Source organism: Protopterus annectens, chromosome 5.part0, assembly GCF_019279795.1.
Source record: "Protopterus annectens isolate FY-2018-M chromosome 5.part0, PAN1.0, whole genome shotgun sequence".
NCBI classification, from domain to species: domain Eukaryota; kingdom Metazoa; phylum Chordata; order Ceratodontiformes; family Protopteridae; genus Protopterus; species Protopterus annectens.
Genome location: NC_056735.1, coordinates 1,868,994,909 through 1,869,009,044, shown reverse-complemented (window position 1 = coordinate 1,869,009,044; position 14,136 = coordinate 1,868,994,909). Strand labels below are relative to the sequence as shown.

The window sequence follows — 14,136 nt, the reverse complement described above, 5'->3', positions numbered from 1 at the left end:
CTGAACCGCGGCAAACGAGATCTGAGGTCAGGAAGGGTTAGCAGGGATTTATGGGTAAGGGGGAGGAGCTTGGAGCTCGGATCTTAGCTGTTTGAAGCTGCCGGCTCGGATCCGATATGGATCCGATACCCACAGGTTGATGGACAAATTAAGTTAACTACTTCAGATGCATTGTTTAGCTCTACAGTTACCATAACGCTCAAAGGAGGGATGACAGGCAACAGTATTTGAATGGTCAGCATTTTAAATTTTAGTACTTTCATATACAAATTTAGAAATGAAAGATCTTGAACTAGCCTTCAAAAAAAGCTTTTTCCTTGAAACCAGAGGCATTCTAGATTAGAAGCATTTTCCCTTAGATCTGAAAGCATTGGTTCAATGATTCCTACGGTGAGTAAATGTTGAACATGAGGGAAAAAAATCAGTTTGGTTTGGAGGATATGAACGAATTCCTTTGAAATATTTGTATCCATTGTCAAATGTAACCATCCCAAACCACCTTTAGTACCCAAGAGTCTGAAACAATCTGTTGCAAAGGGACATGTAAAGAGAGTTTCTTCGACAGATTTAGAGACAGTGGTGGGAATGGGATGCAGAATGCTGGCACAATTACTCTGAAGCTTTAGAGTGCCCCTTTTGTGGAACAGATCCTCGCTTCTTGTTGCTCCCCACCTGCCATCTTTTTTTTTTTTGTTCCCTGTTTGCCTTGAGATGGCATGGACTGCCTGCTTTGCTTATTAAAATGAAGAGAGGATTTGAGAAATTTGCAAAGGGGAGGGGGGGGACTAGAAAAATCTTAGAGACACTACTAATTAACTTCTCTTTTTCATCAAACTGTTTGAGGCCCTGAGTAGGGCCAAACAAAACCTCATCTAAAGTTGAGTTTAGAATAATAGACTTTACCTCATCATAAAACGTTTATGTACCCTGTCCCTGGCATACTACCTCAAAACTGTAGTAACAGCAGTGGCCTAGACACAGTATCTATCTGCACAATCATACACACTCTACAAAGCAGGCTTACATACTTGTGAAAGATTAGAAACAGTAAAATTCAGAAAGGAGCTATACTCTGAAACAAGTGAAGCAGAATACTCCCTCAATTTGCACAAAACAGAATATTCTTCCACATATGTAGCTGGTAGTTAAGTATTATATAAGCTAAAGTGGAAGAAGAGAAAATTCTCCTACCAAATCTGTCCAATACCAATTTCCTTTCTTGTCTACAGGAGAGAGATTTTATTAACAGTCTGTTCCCAGCTGCTGCAAAGGAAGAGACTGCAGTAGGATCTGATCTAAATTGTGAAAACAAAAAACTGGTAGTTTGAGATACTTTAAACAGTCTGTCTGCCTTTTTAGGAACTAAAGATAGAGTCAGGATTATTATATGCAGTATTAAACACATCCTCCAAGGCTGGCAAGATGGGAGGGATTAGCATCAAATGAGGTAATATCCACTTGTAAAAAAACAAAATACCTCTTCAATTCCAGGGGGAACAGTCACCTTTTCCTACAAAAATACTTCATTCATCCTGGAAAAAGAGAAATAAAACTCCTTCACAGGAGTTTGAGAGGATCAAGTTTCTGCAGGCTCCGAGTTATGGGCTTGGGAATCTACATAAAATGCCCTGTATTTGTCTATGTTAGTGTTGTCTGACAGATTTTCTTCAGGAACTTCTTTAGTGACATTCCCTTCAAGTAAAAATTTCAGAGAATCTGGATTAACAGCCTGTAATAATTGCTGATTAAGGTAAGAAAATCATCTAACATATACCATGTCTTCAAAGGTAGAATGTCTAAACTGTTTTTTTTTTCTTTGCAGGTAACACCCTGACAGAAAGCAAGACTTTAAAATGGCAGTTCATCCCTATCAAGAGATCTCCTTCCCAGGTTATCCAGAGAAGCATTCTCCAGAGTAGGATCTCCCAGGCCTTCGTAAAATAACAGTGCATTCCTTCTTATTTCTCTGGTACAGCAGAAAATCTCATTTTCTCCTCCATGTTCTGTCCTCTAATTCTACCATCTTCTTGAGCAGTCTCATACTCAGCCATTCTTTTTTTTCATTTCACACACTGATTTTTGCAGTTTTATCGGCTCATCTGAATATCTGTTTAAAGTGTCTTCTATTTTTTCCACCCTTTTGTTATTCGAGTTGCTATACTCCATTTTTTTTTTTGTTTATTTTAATCAGCTCTAAGCATGTTTGACTTATTTTTTCCTCTAGATTACTGGAAGCCATGTCTTGCACCAAAGCTGGAGCTTGAACTGCTTTTTGCAGAACAGCTGCAGGACTCTTCCCAGTTTTTTTTTCTCTTCACCTTTTCTAGTTGATTTTCTTTCAGTCTTTCTTAGTTTCTTCCAGGCAGTGTACTTACTAGTCAGTAACTGAATTTTGTTCAAGCTGACAATATCACTGACTGTTGTTTCTTAGTTTCTGCTTTTAGACTGGGAGAGCTGAAGTTATGTTGCTGATCAGAGTGCAGCCATCTTGGAAGTACTTTATGTTGGTTGTCTGTTGATAAGATCAGATTTTATTTGAGTTGGAAGGTAGTGTCATGGACAGTCTTGCTCCTATTAAGTTGATTGCTCTTGTTTGTTACATACAAAATTACTCTAGGCAATTAATTTGAAGAACTGTTTTAACAACATCTGAAGGGTAGAGCACAACAGAATTTTTTTTAATAAAGAAACCATGATAGACAGTATCTTAAAAATAAGACCACAGGGAGAACAGGGTTAGAAAAGAAGAAGAAAATACATCCTGAGTATGGAAACTAATGCTTCAAATGTTAGGAAATTGAAAGAATGCTGAATGATGAATGAAATATCTGTTTAAAGTGTCTTCTATTTTTCCACCCTTTTGTTATTCGAGTTGCTATACTCCATTTTTTTGGTTTATTTTAATCAGCTCTAAGCATGTTTGACTTATTTTTTCCTCTAGATTACTGTAAGCCATGTCTTGCACCAAAGCTGGAGCTTGAACTGCTCAGTCATAGTCATTTTTCTTGTAGTGTTACTTCTCTTGAAATGGCAGCATTATAAATTATAATACTGAAGTATCTTAATGGTTTTGATCAGAATTTTAGTGTTTTCCACAACAAAAAAGAGAAGAGATCAATGTCTGTAGTGTGTTCTTCAGATTTTTTTTTAAACACTTGTTCACCGGGATGGGAAATTCCAACTTGGAACGAGAAAATTTTCAGTGAAGGCCCAGGGAGAAATGATCCAGACGCATGTCTTAACATGGGAGGAAACCAGGGCACCTGGAGTAAACCCACACAAACGCAGGGAGGACATGTAAACTCCACACAAAAGGCACCCCAGCTGAGAATCGAACCAGAGAACCTTTTGCTGTGAAGCAACAACACACACCGCTGCACCACTATACTATCCAAATTTATTTCATTTTACTTTGCAAAAAACAGATCTAGAGCAAGAACAAAGAACACGTCATTGAGCCTGTGTTTTACAACAGTACCAGTCATTTCATGCGACAAGGTGATATTCATTTCATTAACTGAGCTTATGGGTCTGGCTCATTTAATTCTTCCATTTTATCTGAGAACTTTTCTACTAACTGGAAATTTACTATTGTAGTACCAACAAATAACAAGGGTAATAAAGAAAAGATTTCTATCAATTGCATTACTAGATTTAGTGTCAATGACTGAAAAAAATCAGTCTCTGAATAGTTACAGGATCATTCAAAAGGCAAACAATTACTTGCACATACTTAACACAGTTGTCTCACAGGACATTTAAGAACTACAGCATTAACAGTTTTGGAAGAAGTGTGTAGAGCATACAAAGTTGAGAAAGGCCTCTACAGCTCCTTGAGTTGGCATTTCAATGTCTGCAGATTCAGCCATATTAAATATTATGACTTCTCTTACTGCAGTAAGCGTAGGCAGTTCCTCATTGAAAAATGGTTATATTCCTACCTTACTGACAGAAAGAATGTGTAAATACCAATACAGTATATCCTGACCTATTAATTCAGGGGCAAAGGATGCACCCAAAGGTCACATCCTTACCGTTTACTTTTTTTTTTGGTCAATATGGACATTCTCAGAAACTTAGCATTCCTCTCCAAATTAGTTGTTTATGCTGCTGACATAACTTTTGCTGCCTCCACAAAAGCTTTCACAACATGAATTTCTACTGATTCTTTCATGAGCTTCCAAGTAATACTAATGTTTAATACTTGAAAAAAAAAAAACAGTCTATGATCTTTAAAGGATTTTTTTAATACTACTGTGTCACATCACCTCACAAATATGGTTTGGTCTCACTCCGATGGAATGAGTATATTACATGCATCTGTACTTTAATGTGTGCTTTTCTAACTGCAATTACAATTCAGTCAGGATAACTAGGCAGTACCAGGTCTTCTTAAGTTTGTATGAGTGCTGACATATCAAGAAATCTGAGAAGAAACATATCAAGTTCATCAATGACTGTTTTCCTAACTGCTTTAGTATGTAACATCTGCATGGAAAAGTTTGGTAAGATGATACAATATGATGCCAGATGCTTGGTTATGGAGATAGCACCTGCCAAGAAAATAAACTCTCCTTTTTGATAAGAACTAATAACACCATTTATCAGCAATATAATTAGGTAAAAGTAGGTTGTCATTAGTCATCTGCTTATAAAAATGCTTTTACTTTCAGCTTTTAGAGATAGGTAGGTAGTCTGCTTGCTTGCAAATGAAGGCATACTGTGACAACATCTGTATAAATAAAGTTACTGCTACTACTCTAAAACCATCTGACTGAATGATCCACATTATTTAACAACTCTACAAAACTTTTTGTTGTTAACCTTAATTCTTGCCCCAGTTTTATTGGGCACATAAGGTGTACTGGTACCTTCACATATGGTCTATATTCCTTACCTGTTATGAATAATGACGCATTTGACAACTTTACTTGCTAGGATACTGCTTTTGTCTAAAATGGAATAAAATCTTTGAATTTATGCAGCTTGTTCTAAATTGGTTGTGAATAGATTACAGGCCATATGACAATCTGTGCTGCATTACATTGCTGGTTTGCCTATAAGTAAAATCTGAGGAATCAGCTGTGTATGACAGGATTTGGTCTGCATTAGGTACTGTGGCTTATAAAATTACCCATGATACGATTCCTTGTCTAGCTTTTATTTTTGTTGCATTTTATTTTATCACTTGTTAACCAGGTAGGTGAAAAAGTCTGAGAACCCTTTTCAGCCAAAACACGGACATTAGCTATACACAAAAATGATAACAGTACATAACTCATACAACAGTACTAACATAAATGACAACATATTATATTTGTATACATATATATGTGTATCTGTATATATATATATATATATATATATATATGCATATATTAGAGAGAGAGAGTGTAGCTTCAGAACAAAAAGAGTCAAAGCCAACCCTGCAACATGATTATCAAACAACTCATGAAACAAAAAGACATCAGAAACCTCCATGGAAAAGCCCAGGTTTGTTCCGAATTAGTTCTCAACGGTACAACTTACACTGATTCTGTTGACTTAGCCAACCTGCCAGCAGATAGGTTCAGTGCAAACTTCACTCCCCTGTCCCCCCAAAGGCCCATTCAACATCCCCAATACTTGCCCCGCACCTCACATCTCCATAGATCAAGTGTTAAAGGCCCTATCCAAGGCAAAGACAACAGCTTCCATGGAACCCAATAGTATTGCAGGCTGTATTCTGCAACACCTCCAGCAAGAACTAGCCTCGCCACTGAACACCCTATTCAACCACAGCCTAAGCACAGGCTTCATTCCAGCAGAGTGGAGAACTGCCATTGTCATCCCTTTGCATAAAGGTGGAGCCACTACTCATTCGGGAAACTATCGCTCCATTAGCTTGACAAGTCTGATCTGTAAGGCCACGGAGCGTATTATTATGGACCTCATAAACAAGGACATACGCACTCTCCAAGCACTTGACCCCACCCAGTTCGGATTAGTCAAGGGCAAATCTTCCCTGTTGAACCTGGTTGACTTTTTTGAGACCGTCACCAAGGCACTGGATGAGGGAAAGTCAGTACATACAGCTTATCTTGACTTGGCCAAAGCCTTTGACACAAACCCCCACTTGGGCATCATCAAAAAGCTAACACAAATGCCTATCTCATAAGGTGGGTGGCCAAATGTCTCACTGATGGGACCCACAAGGTCAAAATAGGTGCCACCACCTCCGACAGCAGACCTGTCACTAGTGGTGTCTCCCAGGGATCTGTCCTGGGAACCCTATTGTTTGGCATCTACTTCTCAGAGGTCCAGGCAAAGACAAAAGGCCTGTGGCTGACCAAGTCTGCAAATGACTAAGTTGGGTGCTGTCATTGACTCCCAAATTATGTTAACATACATCAAGAGGGTGTCACAGCAACAAATGACTGGTGCCAAAGTCATGGCCTTAAGTTAAGTGCAATAAAATGTATTATCATACCATTCGGTAAAAACATGCCCCCTACTGATTACCACATTAACTGCAACCCCCTAAGCACACAACCTGTGGTGAGAGACCTGGGTACACAAGTTGACAACAATCTCACGTTTGACCATCATCTAGCAGCAGTGGTCAGAAAAGCCTTTTACTAGGTTCATCTCATAAGTAAAGAGATTGCATCCAGAAAAAAGGAGGTTATTACCTCTCTGTACTCCTCGCTCATTAGGCCAATAATTGAGTACAATACCCCGTTTGGTATGCACCTCTCCAAACACCTGCACTAACTGGAAAGGCCACAAAAATACCTCACAAAGAGAATCCATGGCCTCCAACACCTGTCCTATGTGGAGAGGCTTAAATCACTATCACTCTACTGTGTATCATACAGATTGCTCAGAGGTGTCTCTCACCTACAAGGCAACCTCAGACCCTGCTCTACTAGACATGTTCCATATCCATAAGTCTAACTCCTCGCACAGTACCCAGATCAAAAGGTTAAAATCTAGTATGTGACATTAACATAACCTGCTGGAGAGACAGGTTTGTCTCCCAGAGGAGGCCTCGTCTCTCTAATAGACTCCCCATACACGTCAAAGTATGTCGCTGGCCCTCCAAGCACAACCTTGACGAGTGGATGGGTAACCACAAATTTGTAAAGAAACAGCACAAAGGTAAACCAGGCAGGATACAAAATGCAAAACAGTAGTAAAAAAATCCAAAGCCTGGAAATGAAGGGTTGATCCCGAAACTTTGTGATTTTTTTCCTGTTTGGAATAAATGCTGCATTTTATCTCAACGTTTCCAGGTTTTGTTTTTTTTTTTTTTTTTAAATACTATTAACCACAAATTTGTCCCGGGGGTTCCACCTGTGTGTCTCATTGATAGGGGTGATGGGTACTGATTGAGGTTTCATTTTTGGGGATAAACTCTTGGCTAGGCTTGTAAGGGCCCCAGAGCCATTAGCCTAGTAATCTCCTATGATCGCCCATAAAGACAAAGCCTGGAAGGTTTGAACAAAAAAAAATTAAGTAGCCCTTAATTCACTAACATATAGCCAACCAAGATACCAAACAAAACAACATATCACCAAAGGTAAGAAAAACTATTACTAAACCAAATAAAACACACACCTTAATAATCAAAAACTGTTTTGAGACCGTCAATAAACTGTTAAATCTATGGCAAGTTACACAGTCAACACTAAACACACAAACAAAATGGCACCATAGCTAAACAATTCAATACACACTTTACACAGACAGTGCTGTCATTAACCAACCAGGAAATTAATCAAGCTGTTGATGTCCCTACTCATTCAAATAACCTCATTCAACATTTCTTCTTCCAACCAGTCCTCACAGATACCATCAAAAATACCTAAAAAAATAAGCATACTACAACTGACCCTGACAATCTAGCTAGCAAATACCTTAAAATAGCAACTGAGGCTACTGCACATCCAGTCTCAGTTCTGATAAATCACTCCATATCTGAAAATAAAGAGAAATTTAAGGAATGGGTAGTGGAAATTACTCAAGTGTTATTAGGGAAGATAGAAATTTCTTCAGAAGGGACAGCTTGTGAGTGGGATAAAATGAAAATAGAGTTTAAAAACAGGGTAGAAATAAAAGAGAAAGCTATAGTTAAGTAGTAATAGGAATAATTTACTTGGGCTGACAAAGGTTAAAGTATCGCAGAATAAGGGGCATGTCATACACCAAGGGCCTGATTCCACAAGACTTGCTCTCAATGTAAGTGACCACTTTACACAGACAGCAGATCTTTTAGAATCTGGCCCCTGGTGTAAGCCTGTTTATAGACAGGCCTTACACCACAGTCACTTACACCGAGAAAAAAGTCTTTCAGAATCAAGGCAGACTTGCACTAAAAGCAACTCTTTTGGAATCTGACAATTGCAGAGTGCTAAACAGAAAATAATGGAGTATTTGGATAATATGCATGAGTTTAGAAAGATTGCAGATACGCAACTATTTTTATAACTCCGCAGCACAAAAACTTTTAGTACAGCAAATGAGGCAATAAAATGTAGAAAGGGTTGTCGTCAAACCTAAAAAGAACAGAGATCATACTAAGGTATAAGAAAAATGGAGAACTTAACTATATCAAGATTAGAGGAAGATAAGGCTCAAGAACTAATATTTAAAGTATGAGGAGATAAGATAAAAACGATTACATAAAATCAATGTGCAGGGATGTCTCTAGGAACAGATGGTATTCCTGTGGACGTTTGGACGTCAGAAAGCAATAGAAGTCAGGTAGATTTTGGTTAAAACAATTTTTTAAAAGGAGGGAAAGCACCAGCATCTTGGAAGAAAGCTGTGGTGGCTGTATTACCCAAATAGGGTAAAGACCCATCAGACCCAGCCTCTTACAGACCCATCTCAATTTTAAGCCGTGACTATAAAGTGTTATGTCTATACTAGCTAAAAGAATGGTAAAGGTATTGCCAAAATTGACAGATATGGACCAATGTGGTTTTACGGCGGGGAGGCAAACATTTGACAACATTAACAGAACAATGATGATTAGGGAAGCAGAATTTAAGAAAATACAGCTGCAGTTGGTGGGTCCTGATGCAGATGAAGCATTTGAGAGATTAAAGGGACACTATCTCAACTGAAATTTCAGCTACCTGCTTCGGACCAAGATCTAAACATTGCCAATTGCCCTCCCACTTTGTGACATCACTTCTGATGCGCTGGACAAGCCCACCCACATTATCAGGTTTCTTTAAAAGTTTTCTTTATTCCCTGTCCCAGGTATGCTTTTGTCCGGTAGAATGAAAACTTCTGCTATGTAGTTCCGTGCAAGGTTGCAATCACTGTTATATCTTGCATAGCGTCTTTTCCAGACAAAGTATCACTTTTAATTATTTATAAATGTAATGTAATTTCAGTTGTTTAAAATATGTGCTGTTGCAGTACGTGTATACTTTAGAAAGGGCAACGGGCAAGAGAGGGAGATGCCATTGGAATGTAATGCAGTTTCGTTACTGATGTCGCGTTTACTATTTTTAAGTTAAAAGTTCAGTTGATCTTCACTTCAAAAGTACTTTCCTGCTCATTTAATTTTACAAAGTGGTAAGGTGTAGTTATTACATACTAGAATTTACAGTCTGTGCCGATGTCTAAATGCCGCTTTATAAATGCCGGTTTGTAAGTGTCAGTATATAAAGAAATAACTGAACTTGCAGTTACAATTGCAATAATTTTTTAAACATTTTGTGCATAGTAAATTTAGTAGTTCTTTGCAGCTTGCTTAGACAGTAAGGTTAATTTTTCACCACTATTATACTGATCGCCAAGTTCTTTGTAAATCATTGCTTTTACTGCAGGAAGTAACAATTTCTGCAACGTGCCAGTATATGCCCCCTCTTGATTTTGCATGTGTTCTTTGCTATCATATTCTGCAGAGTACATGAGAGAATGCTGGATTACCAGTCCCATCCAGGGAAAAATTACAGTAATATAATTTTGCTGCTGTTGTGTATTTTTTTTTTCCATTCTGCAAACTGCTTTGTAAGGTGAAATACTCTGGTCAGTGATAAGGAGCAGTGTGCTGCCTCCATTGGTGTTCTCTACCTACATGCTATATTTCTCAGATCTAGTCATTTTGGGTTTCTTTTAAGTTGCTTTGGCTATTGTCAGTGAAGAGTATGTTGTGCATAAGTAAAAAAAAAAAAAACAGTAAAGAAAACATTATGTGAACCCGGACATGGTCTCCACAAATGCAAAAATAATGCAGTTAAATTCAATAGTAATTGTTTTTAGCTTATCTTTTCATGATTGGCTATTTCCACTAGGTTATTTATTTTTATTTTTTTTTTTTTTTTTTCCAGGAGAGAATGACATTTATCCAGTTTGGCACAGGATAACTTCCCCTACCTTTTTTGATACGTGCCATGAGATATTTTATATCCACCTGATGCAACCAACTCAAGCAGGTATGACCTTGGTCTAACATGTCATCGGAAGGATGGCACACTGAAGTAGTGCAACCCCCCCTTTTTCAGGGGGAGAATGACATTTATCCAGTTTAGCACAGGATAACTTCCCCTACCTTTTTTGATACATGCCATGGGATATTTTATATCCACCTGATGCAACCAACTCAAGCAGGTATGACCTTGGTCTAACATGTCATCGGAAGGATGGCACACTGAAGTAGTGCAACCCCCCCCCCCTTTTTCAGGGGGAGAATGACATTTATCCAGTTTAGCACAGGATAACTTCCCCTACCTTTTTTGATACGTGCCATGGGATATTTTATATCCACCTGATGCAACTAACTCAAGCAGGTATGGCCTTAGTCTAACATGTCATCTGAAGGATGGCTCATTCAAGAGTGCACCCCCCTCACCAGTGCTGCATTGCATGGCATGGGAATAGATCCCACAGCCTTCTGGTCTTCCTTCCAGAACCAAAGGTGCAGATGCTACTTCCTGTGCCACTGACCACTTGTATTCATTGTGACTAAATCCACCAACTCTTTTCTTCAGATTTACTTTCCATGAATTAGCTGCTTGCAATGATATATACTCAAGTTAAAAAAAAAAAAAAATTATCATACAAAACACACTGGTCTTGGGCAGCCCCCATGATATCAGTTTGAAAGAGAGCCATTCATGCAGCATATATCACTTGACTGAATGAATGACCCTACCTACTGGCTTTTGTCCTTTAATCACATATCTGAGGCTGCAATTGTGGATGTATGCATGACTGTGCATCTTTTACTGATATGTGCTATCAGTAACCCTGCCCCTGCCCAAACACTAGCCATATGCATTACTTTAGAAAAAACATTTCTTCAGGATAATACTATACAAGGCACTTGGACACATAAGGACACACACAACACTAAAAATTTTCCCCTTGCATAGCCCTTATTCTAACCCTAACAAGCAAACACGCACATAGATACACCAACCCCCAAAACTAACCCATTTAGCTACATAAAACACATTTGTAGCTGCTTCCCACTCAAAATCACACATGCAGAACATAAACTATCCCCTTAGCTAGTAACACTAACCAGCAAACACATTCCTACCCCAAAACCGATCCACTTGCCTGTTTTGGAAAAAAAGATATCTTCTCAGTAACACTAACATTTGGAAAACTGCATGTTCAGTAAAAACACTAAGCAATTCACTTGGTCAAGCAAATAACATTTGCCCATGTGAGCTGCAAACATGTATAGGCACCCTTTTGTACCTGGTAGACTAAATGCTAATAGACTGGAAATGTGTAGCAGTGGATTGCTGTGCTAGCAATCATCCAGACACACATCTTCATGCATTTCACAATATGTCTACCTCTGCATTACAGAGCTATATTTTATTTATGTATTTATTTCTCATTTGTTAACTGGGTTAGTCCAACTGAGTTTGCAAACAAACCCATTTTTAGTGGAGACCCGAGGGGAAAAGCTCCAGAAAACATAAGTAAAGATAAAGTGACAATATACAAATAACAATCACAATACAAAATAATTGTAAAACAGAAAAGGTTATTAACTATTTGCATTGCATTGATAGTAAGCAACCCATTTTCAGTGGAGACCCAAGGTGAAAGAGCCCCAAGCAAACATAAGCAAAGATAAACATACAGCACAAAAAATATATAAAAAATAAGTGCAAATACGAAATTAGAGAGAGAAAAACAAAAGAAAAAAATTATGAACATTAAGAGTTGCACTGATAGCAGAGATCTAAAATTTGCTACATATGAGAGTAAAAACAAAAGGATAGTTCAAAACAGGACAATGTCTAGACTCTAGACGTTGACAGAAAGTGGGGGAAAAAATATTGTGGGGAATGGGAGGGGGAGTGAAGGAGGGGGCTATAGTCAAGCTATAGTAGTAGAGCTGAGGGTTTAGGAGGTTAGTTTAAGCAGAAGTTAGATATGTAACTAAACACCATTTTGTGTTACTAAATTTAGCAAAGTGAGCCTTCCACTATGTGGCATTGGAACCATTTTTTAAAGTTTTGTGATTTAAGCAAAAGTTGTTCATCCAAATTATTTATAGCTATGTAACCACAAAAAAATAAATAAATAAATAAACATAAACACGTGTATAATACATAACAGAGACATACATTTTAGAACTGGGGGTTGGCATAATGGTTAAGGTGTTTACTTCACAGGCAAGAAGTACATGGTTTGATCCTTACAAAGGAAAATTAGGTAGACTTAAAAATGGTGCTACAATGGCAGCTTGCCAATAATTATTATTATGCTTTCTTTGGCAGCACATGAACTAAAATGAGAATGAGACAGAGAATATTAGCATGGCCCAGAGCAAGGATGGCATGCAAATTCAAGAAGCATTCCATGTTTTGGCTTCCTACCCATGTTTAACAGAGTTCCTCCTTAACCCATTTCTAAGTGTAACTTTGACAAATAGTTGTGGAACAGGAAATTCATCCCTGGTTTGGCATCTATGTCTCTAATGGACACAGGAACCTGTAAATGGCTCATCTTCCTGGCCCCTACTTGTAAATGTTTCATCTCAGAAGCCCCTGCATACACTTATGAAGGTTACCAGCAATTGCCAGAAATTTGGGATACAATGCTAGGCTTGAAAAGGCTGTTGTGGTCATTAGCCTAGTACATACCTATGAACCTATATGCATGCACAGATAGATATATGTGTACGTGTGTGTGTTTATCTATCATTTGTTGATCTCATTAGTCTCATTAGGCCAGTGAATAAGAAGTTATGTACCTATCATAATATTCCATGTTAGTTGTCTTCTTCTCGCCTTCTTTCTTGCTGGTTGGGTTCGGAGCCGACCTTCGGCTCTGACTCGGCCATTTTCTAAAGCTCGAGAGCTACTTACTGGCTCGAGGCCTCCCTATATCCCACAATGCCTGGCGCCATACCCCCAGATCTCGTTTGGAAGATCTAGCACCATAATAACACAAGAGGACAGATGTCCCAATAGCAAGACTTTAGCTACAGGGCTGAAGAAAAAGGTAGAGGACATAAATCGGTAAAGACTCAGTCCGTGACAAGACTCGAAGGAGGACTCTTCTCGGTCCATCTAAGCTAGGGGGATGGAGGGTGGGACGCAAGAAAGAAGGTGAGAAGACAACTAACATGGAACGTTATGGTAGGTACATAACCTCTTAATGTTAAGTTGTCTCTCTCGCCTTCATTCTTGCTGGTTGGGACAGCGTCCCTTAGCACCTTAGTCCTGGGTGGCTCATCGGAACAGACTCGAGCACAGTGGAACCAAAATCAGCTCTGCTCCTAGAGGCCAGATCCAATTTATAATGTGAAATGAAGGTACGAGGGATGGCCCATGTGGCCGCCGCACAAATGGCTTCCATAGGTAGTCTTGATTGAAAAGCTACCGACGTAGCTAAAGCCCTAGTAGAGTGGCCTTTAGGTTTAGCAGGGAGTTCTTTATTCCTCAACTGATAAACAAGGGTAATAATAGAGGACAACCACCTGGATGAGGTTACTTTAGACACTGGTCGACCCTGCTTACCCTCCGCACAGGACAGGAAGAGTTGGTCTGATTTCCTTATTTGCACAGTCCTATGCCAATAGAAATGTAATTGCCTATGAACGTCCAACTGGTGTAATTTGTGTTCAGCTTTGTTGGAATAATTTGGAAAAAAGACTGGCAGATCGAT

The 14,136-nt window shown here is 38.7% G+C and overlaps 1 protein-coding gene and 1 non-coding gene across 2 annotated transcripts in view; one reads left to right on the top strand and one right to left on the bottom strand.

The window, feature by feature from the left end:
- The window catches only part of NAA16 (N-alpha-acetyltransferase 16, NatA auxiliary subunit), a 2,694,704-nt gene that overhangs the window by 145,463 nt on the left and 2,535,105 nt on the right, over positions 1-14,136 (bottom strand). The window lies entirely within an intron of this gene.
- On the top strand, positions 12,728-12,833 carry LOC122803003. Its single transcript, XR_006365052.1, has one exon. It is a non-coding gene; the product is annotated as a U6 spliceosomal RNA (small nuclear RNA).